The sequence below is a fragment of the Geotrypetes seraphini genome, chromosome 1, assembly GCF_902459505.1.
Source record: "Geotrypetes seraphini chromosome 1, aGeoSer1.1, whole genome shotgun sequence".
Lineage (NCBI taxonomy): Eukaryota > Metazoa > Chordata > Amphibia > Gymnophiona > Dermophiidae > Geotrypetes > Geotrypetes seraphini.
Window position 1 is genome coordinate 311,953,121 of NC_047084.1, and position 7,738 is coordinate 311,960,858.

Sequence of the window (7,738 nt, forward strand, 5' to 3'; positions counted from 1 at the left end):
AATGAATTGAAATCGGAATGAGCATAGTAAAATGTAATTGGTGCAGTGAGTAGAAACCCCATTGGACAATGTGTGAGATATGCTCCTGAAAAGTTAAGAATCCAGTATGACCCTCAGGTAGCAAAAAGAAGGAACTATCTATATTGACCAGTCAAACTATATCGGGACTAGGGAGGGTTAGCAAAGAAGCCCAGTGATCTGGCATTCTACTGGGTTTTTTTGGGTTAAGCACAAGCCAATGGTTGGACAACCATGTTGAAATAGCAGAAAGACAGGACTATAGGGGAACAAAATCAGGTTGACAAGGGTAAACCATCAAAATGTCATCTGCACAGATGAAAATTTGACATTAAAGGACTAATGAGCATTGCTAATGGGCTAATGAAAATGTTTAAAGAGTATAGGAGAGAGAAGTAAACCTTACAGATAAGAAAGACGAAAACCAGGGACCATACTGAGCCTGAGATTCCAATTTCAGCCAAACAAGATAGGAGTAGATAGTGGTCCACCAGATCCAAGGCAGCTGATAGTAGTGACACCAGCAGAGTCATTTTATTTACATCAAGAGTGGCATGTAGGTTGCTCAAAAGAGTGGTAATAACAGTTTCCATGCTGTGCAATGTGGGGAAGCTGGCTTAGCTTGGATGAAGGATTAGTGATTGTTCGATATGGGTAGTGAGTAGTTAGATGACAAATCTTTCAAGTATTTTCTAGAGAAAATTGAGATTTGAAACCAGTCAATAATTATTTGGTATAATGGAAACCAGAGACTTATAAAAAAACAGGGGTAATGATTGCCTTTTTCTAATCTGAAGTAACTACACCTAATGATAAGATATCTTGAATTATGGATAGAATGAATGGTAGGAGTCCCTTCAATATGGATTTCAGCCAGGATGTCGAGCATGCAAGATGTTGGCCTCTTATGATGAAGAATCAGAGAAAGAATGAATGGGGAATTGTATGTAGTCCAGTTAAAGGAACCAGCTGATCTTAGTATGGCTATTGGGTTGGGCTTTGTATCTAGCTTTTGGTGAATTTGGGTAGATGAGACAGTAGGTAGTGGAACTCATTAATTTAGAAAAGTAGGAGGCTTTGGCCTATTTAAGCAGAAATAACATATGGTGTTTAGAGGTTCAGACAAACACTAAAAAGAAAGAATAATTTATTGAAAAAAAAAAATTATGAGAAAAAATAATTATTGAATAAAAAAGTATTAAGTACTAAATATATATAAAAAAGGGGGTTTCAGGCCAATGATAGCTCGCATTCAGCTAACTTGTCAAGACAAGTTCTAATAACAAGTAGCTGCGAGCGCTTGAGGTGTTTTTTTTCCCTCCATAATAAATTTTCAATACTGTAATATATATATACAGTACAGTTCTAAGTAATATAAAGGTGACCAGCTCACTTCTGCATTTTTCCAATTATTAGACAATGTTTGGTCTATGACTGATTATTTGAAGGAGTATTTTTTTAACAATATTTTTGTCCCCCATAATAAATTTTCAATACTGTAACATATATATATGGTACAGTTCTAAGAGCTCCTTTTACTAAGGTGCGCTAGGGCTTTAACGCGCGGAATAGCGCGCGTGCTACATTGCCGCATGTGCTAGACCTTAATGTTAGTTCTAGAAGTGTAGCGCGCAGTATTTTCCTGCGTGCGCTAAAAACGCTAGCGCACCTTAGTAAAAGGAGCCCTAAGTAATATAAATGTGACCAGCTTGCTTCTGCATTTTTCCGTTTATTAGAGGATGGTTGGTCTAAAAAAAAAAAAAATGCATCATTTCTTATATCCCAATGATTACTTATGCACTGTACATTTTTACAGAGCTACTCAGTCTCATCAATATCGCATATTGGTTGGTGTGCTGAACCGGAGAAATTACCAAGAAAAAGTGGATTCCTTTCCTGTAAAAAGAGTGATAGTCCATGAAAACTATGAGGCTAACACGTACCTGAATGACATTGCTTTGCTTGAAGTGGAAAACATCTACAATGAAGAGCTGTGCATGCAGTCTGGAAATAATCTAATGCCTGCCTGTATTCCTTGGTCAGAATATCAATTTAAAAGTGGGAGAGAGATGCAAGGTTTCTGGTTGGGGCCGGGCAGAAGGTATTCCTTTCATAATTATAAAATGACAAGTCTGTTCACTTAAAAAAAGGCTGCATTATTTGTCCTTTGAGCAAAAGGCAGAAGGGGGAATAGAAGATAACAGAGAAATGGAAAAAAAAGGAAAAGTGTTATTAAGAAGAATTAGAGCTGTAGAGTATATCAAGCCTACTTTGCAAATGTATGACTGGAGTATGACTGCAGATATTTATACAGTTATGCTTCAGCCATATGTACTTGTATGATGTGCAGTTCATGAGAGTTCTTTACACCGACATTTTTAACACAGGTTCACAGTATTCACGCTGGTGATTTATCATTTGTTATATGTCTTGACTTCTTTGATTCCTTGTTAAGCTTGGAAGTCCCAAAATTCCTTGCACAGAAATTCAAGAGTGTAAAAACAAAACAAAGTAGTAACCCTAATTTTCAAATAAGACAGGCCATAATTTGGAAACGTCTATTTTAGTTTAAGAAGTGATATGATTGAGGTCCTCAGAGGTATAGAATGGGTAAGAGTGAATCTATTTTTTACTCTTTCAAAAAGTACCAAAGCCAGGGGACAGTCAATGAAATTACATAGAAATACTTTTAAAACAAATAGGAGGAAATATTTTTTACTCAAAGAATAGTTAAGCTCTGGAACTCACTGCCAGAGAATGTGGTTAGAGCAGTTAATGCAGCTGGGTTTAAGAAAGGTTTGGATAAGTTCCTGGAGGAAAAGTTCATATTCTGCTATTGAGACAGACATGGGAGAAGCCACAGGATCTGTTACATGGAATGTTGCTAGTAATTGGGTTTCGCTCAGGTATTGGCCACTGTTGGAAACAGGAGACTGGGCTAGATGAACCATTGGTATGACCCAGTGTGGCTGTTATTATGTTTTTAAAATGAAAAAGGCCTTTAAACTATGTTCATTGAAATATGAATAATTATTGCATAGGATAATTGTTCTGCATTCATAAGCTGATATTTAAAAGTATCTCTGGCCACAAAAAATGCTTTTTATGTTTTAAATATCTAGTGATTCTATGGATAAAGTTGACTATTTTAAATGTAGAACAGTCAAATTTATCCATGCAGGAAAAGGGTATTGAGGGGTGGGGGTTATGATGTAGGGGCAAGGGCTGATATTAAGCCCATAGTGCTTGCCAAAGTGGGTAAACCATCACTATCGCCACCAGAAACCAGATACTAGTGGCAAAGAGGCAGGCCTAAGTTAACTGATAGCTCTATTGGTGGCACCTGAGTAACTTCTGGCAGGCCATTAACTGCCCAAGTATTCACTGCTGGTCCCCAGATAAATGCCAGCACTGAATATCTACACACAAGACAGATAAGGGGGAAGCCACTGCTTGCTCTAGGATAGATAGCATGGAAAGTTGCTACTATTTGGGTTTCTACCAGGTACTTGTGGCCTGCGACTTGGTGCTGAACAGCAACATTCAGATGGAAAACTGAACAACTAAAAAGATAAAATTACAATTTACCTTTTTTGCATCCTAACTTACCCTCTCTTTTACAAAACCGTAGTGCAGTTTTTAGCGCCAGCTGTTGCAATAACAGCGCCAATGTTCATAGGAATTCTATGAACTTTGTAGATATTATTGCCGTGGCTGGCGCTAAAAAATATGCTACAGTTTTTTAAAAAGGGGGGGGGGTATCCAGTTAGGGGTCTGAATATTGCACTAATCTGATAACCTCCAACTTGCACTGTCCAGAGAGTGCCAAGGCGATCAGAGGAAGTATACAGCGACACTATCTGGTTGGTACTGCAGAATATTCCACTTACCTGTTTGACACTACCTGCTAACCAAATAAGTGCCTTTAATTCAGTTGCTAAAATACTCGTTGAAGTGCTGATGGGCAAACAGGATTTTGAACTTAAAAGTTTAAAATTAAAACATGTGACGAAAGAGAAAAATGTCCAAAAACCAGCCTAAGTCGGCACTTGGATGATCATCAGTCAAAAACTTCCAAGTGCCGATAATAAAACCGGGTTTTGGATGTATTTATAAACGACCTAGGCCTTCACAGGCCATAGCTAAACGGGGCGTGTCAGTAGGAGTGTCGAGGGTGGGATTTGGGCAGGACGTGGGCAGGCTTAGACTTAGTCGTACTGCATGTATAGCTGAAAGTTATACAGCACAGGATCGACAGAACTTGGACGTTGTGACTTAGACCATTTAAAACATGGTAAAACCCACCTAAAGTGACCAGATAAGCACTGCAAACACATAATACAGACCTCCCACACACTACCCCAGTGATCACCAACCCCCACCCCCATAAAAATGTTAATCACAACTTGAAAATTGCGCCTCCAGAACATCATCTGGCAGCCTGGCATAGGAAAGCCTAGTCGTGCTGCACAGAGGCGTCTTAAGCCGTCTTGGGGGTGAGTTAGGGATCCATGGAGAGGAGGACCCATGCCCATAAGCCCTTGTAATCACTGCATTGATATTGAAACATGTTCGATTATGTCCCTCCATGCCACCAAATATTTACTCCTCAGTGTTTATCTTCCCTAAGGTCTAAATGATAGGGGCTTTGGAAAATAATTTAAAGTATACCAAGCTATCTTTTAAACTATGTTGTTGGTCATTTATTTACTCATACTATATAAGGATATGATGTATTTTTTTACTTTTATTTTTAGGATTTACCAAAGTATTTTCCCTTAAGTGGGGCTACATCTATTTAATGGCAAATTGTTCTAAGGCTTATGAAGGTCGTTTTTTGGAGGGGATGGAATGTGCAGGTAAGAAAAAACTAACTTGTTATTGTGTGGCTCATTTTCAAAAACAGAAAAACATCGCAAAATAGCATAAAATAAAATTTGGATGTTTTATTTGCTAAAACATCCAATTTGCCATTTTCAAAACACATTTTTTTTTAGACTGTTTTCTGTGCTGTTTGTCCAAAGTACATCTAAATCTCATGGGGGCATGTTGGGGACAGGATTAGGGTGGACTTATGATTTGAATGTTTTTCTGCAAAACAGAACACTGCAAAAAAAATATCCAGGGCAAAACTCGAATGTTTGAGGCTAGACCTATTTCAATAATGAATAAGTGCCAGAAAGGTGGCCAAACTGACCAGATGGTCCCCTCTCTTATTTCCCCAGGGTTTATTGACTCCCCACCCCTCAAAGATGCGAATGAAACGGTACATATTTGCCTGTATGACAGCTTCAGATGTTATGGCTAGTCCTATTAGAACAGCAAGCAGGTCTCTGGAGTAGCCTGGTGGTTTGTGCAGTGGAATGCAGAGTAGGGGGCCCAGGCCCATATCCCACTCTTACACTTGAGGGAAGTGTGAGCCCAAAAACCTACTATACTGACATATAGGTGACACATGCAGGCATAAGGGATATTGGGGAGGTAAACAAGGGGCCGTTGAAAAGTTCTCAGCCCAAGTAAGAAGAGAATGAGGTGGAGCCATGAAACTTACAAGTTATTCCACACCTTTTTTTGACACTTTTCATTTCATTGAAACAAAAAGTGTGGAATAATTTGTAAGTTTCATGGCTCCACCTCATTTTCTTGGTTGGGCTGAGAACTTTTCAGTGGCCCTTTGTATAGCTGGGTACAGTAGGTACTGGGTGAATTTTGGAGGACTTGTCATAGAATGTAAGTGGGTTATGGTAAGATATGTGCGTGAGACCTTTTATTTCTCTCCCTTTCTCTTTATGTGGGGAAATGGATGTTGCCACAGGATGTGTATTTTACAAAAGGCTCCAACTTTAGCAGAATCGTTTGTAATAAACATGGGGAAGAGTGAAACTTGATCTCTACCCAAAACTCCTAGGCAAAAATGGGGCTTCACATGTATTTAGTTTGCAAAAATATGAAGAAACAAAAGACCCACACTTTCTTGGCATTATATTTGTTTTCTTCTTTCCTTACTTTAGGTACATATGATGGGTCCATAGATTCCTGCAAAGGTGATTCAGGAGGACCTCTGATCTGCTATGATTCACACAATGTGGCATATGTATGGGGCATCGTAAGCTGGGGTGAAAACTGTGGGCAGCCAGGATCCCCTGGTGTTTACACAAAGGTGGCTAAGTTCTTTGAATGGATAAGCTATCACGTTGGAAGGCCACTTGTTACCAAATATAATACCTAAGCAGTATTAGAAACCAATGGACACCAAATTATAAAGCAGACTATTGTGATTTCTTTCATTTCAAAATAAACAAATACATAATTATATATCATTAGAAAGGCTCAAAATAAATGTGTTTTATGTTTCAACCAGTTGCGAATCTCAGATTGGATTTCCCCTCTATGCCATAAATTACAATGTGTTATTGTGTTCAAGGAATGTATCTGTGACTCTAGGAAAACTGATGTATTTAGAACTGATATCATCAATCACAGGGACCTCTGTAAATTAATCTATTTCTATTAAGATTAGAAGCCTAAGGGCTCCTTTTACGAAGGCGCGTTAGCGGTTTAACGTGCGTAATAGCGTGCGCTAAACCGCCAGCCACAGTAGCCGCTACCGCCTCCTCTTGAGCAGGTGGTAGTTTTCCAGCTAGCGCGTGATGAAAAGTCGTGCGCGCTAAAGCCGCTAACGTGGCTTCGTAATAGGAGCCCTAAGGGCTCCATTTATGAAGGCACATTAGTGGTTTAACGCACGTAATAGCGCGCGCTAAACTGCCGGCCGCGCTAGCTGCTACTGCCTCTTGAGCAGGGGGTAGTTTTCTGTTTAACGCAGGGGTTAGTGCGTGATGAAAAGTCACGCGCGCTAAAGCCGCTAAAGCAGCTTTGTGAAAGGAGCCCTAAAACTCATGAAGACAGGAGGTGCATTTTCCAACAACATACAGTATACATTCTGTTTGTGTGTTTTGGAAGGTAACAATGCTTCTGGTGCTAGAATTCTAGCCAACCACTTTTGTCCAAGTAAATGTTATTTCCTGACTTTTTTCTGTATACTAATGATAATTAAAACAGAATTATTTCTCACTGGATGCATTTGGGGTTTGTTTGTTTTTTTCGAGATTTCTTCATATATCATAACATTTCAGAAATCATAAAGAAATACAGAAAATAAACATCATGCCAAAGCTCAAGTACATAAAAGAAAAAGAAAAAAATACAGCTCACATATACTGTACTTTAAAAAAAAAATTATTTATACGATTTTGAAATTTTTACAAAAACAACTCTTGTTACAGAAATACAGAAAACAAATATTATAAGGAAAAATTGTCACAAGAAAAAAAAATTACATCTTTCTTAGACCACAACAAATGAGCAAAGGAGGGGATTCCAGGAAAATATCAAGATTATCAATCCAAAATATAATTAATCAGAAAGGTTTAACAGGATATCTTGCTTTGTACTGTGACAATAAACACGTCAAGTTACCAGTCTCTTTATATCTACAAATGTTTTGAGCTGTTCTGGGGTAAAGAAAACATATTTTACACCTAAATATTTTACCAAACACTTACAAGGATAGGATGGAAAAATTATGTTCTTACCTGTTAATTTTCTTTCCTTTAGGAGCAGCAGATGAATCCAGAGACTAGTGGGATAGCTCACATCGACCAGCAGGTGGAGATAGAGAAACTGATTAACAGGTGGTCTTATAGACTGGCATTCCTCCTGT

The 7,738-nt window shown here is 38.5% G+C and overlaps 1 long non-coding RNA gene across 1 annotated transcript; it reads left to right on the forward strand.

The window, feature by feature from the left end:
- Nucleotides 1-1,804: 1,804 nt before the first annotated feature.
- LOC117365572 lies at nucleotides 1,805-7,094 on the forward strand. Its single transcript, XR_004540425.1, has 3 exons — nucleotides 1,805-2,119; nucleotides 4,776-4,877; nucleotides 6,030-7,094. It is a non-coding gene; the product is annotated as an uncharacterized LOC117365572 (long non-coding RNA).
- The last annotated feature ends 644 nt before the right edge of the window (nucleotides 7,095-7,738 follow it).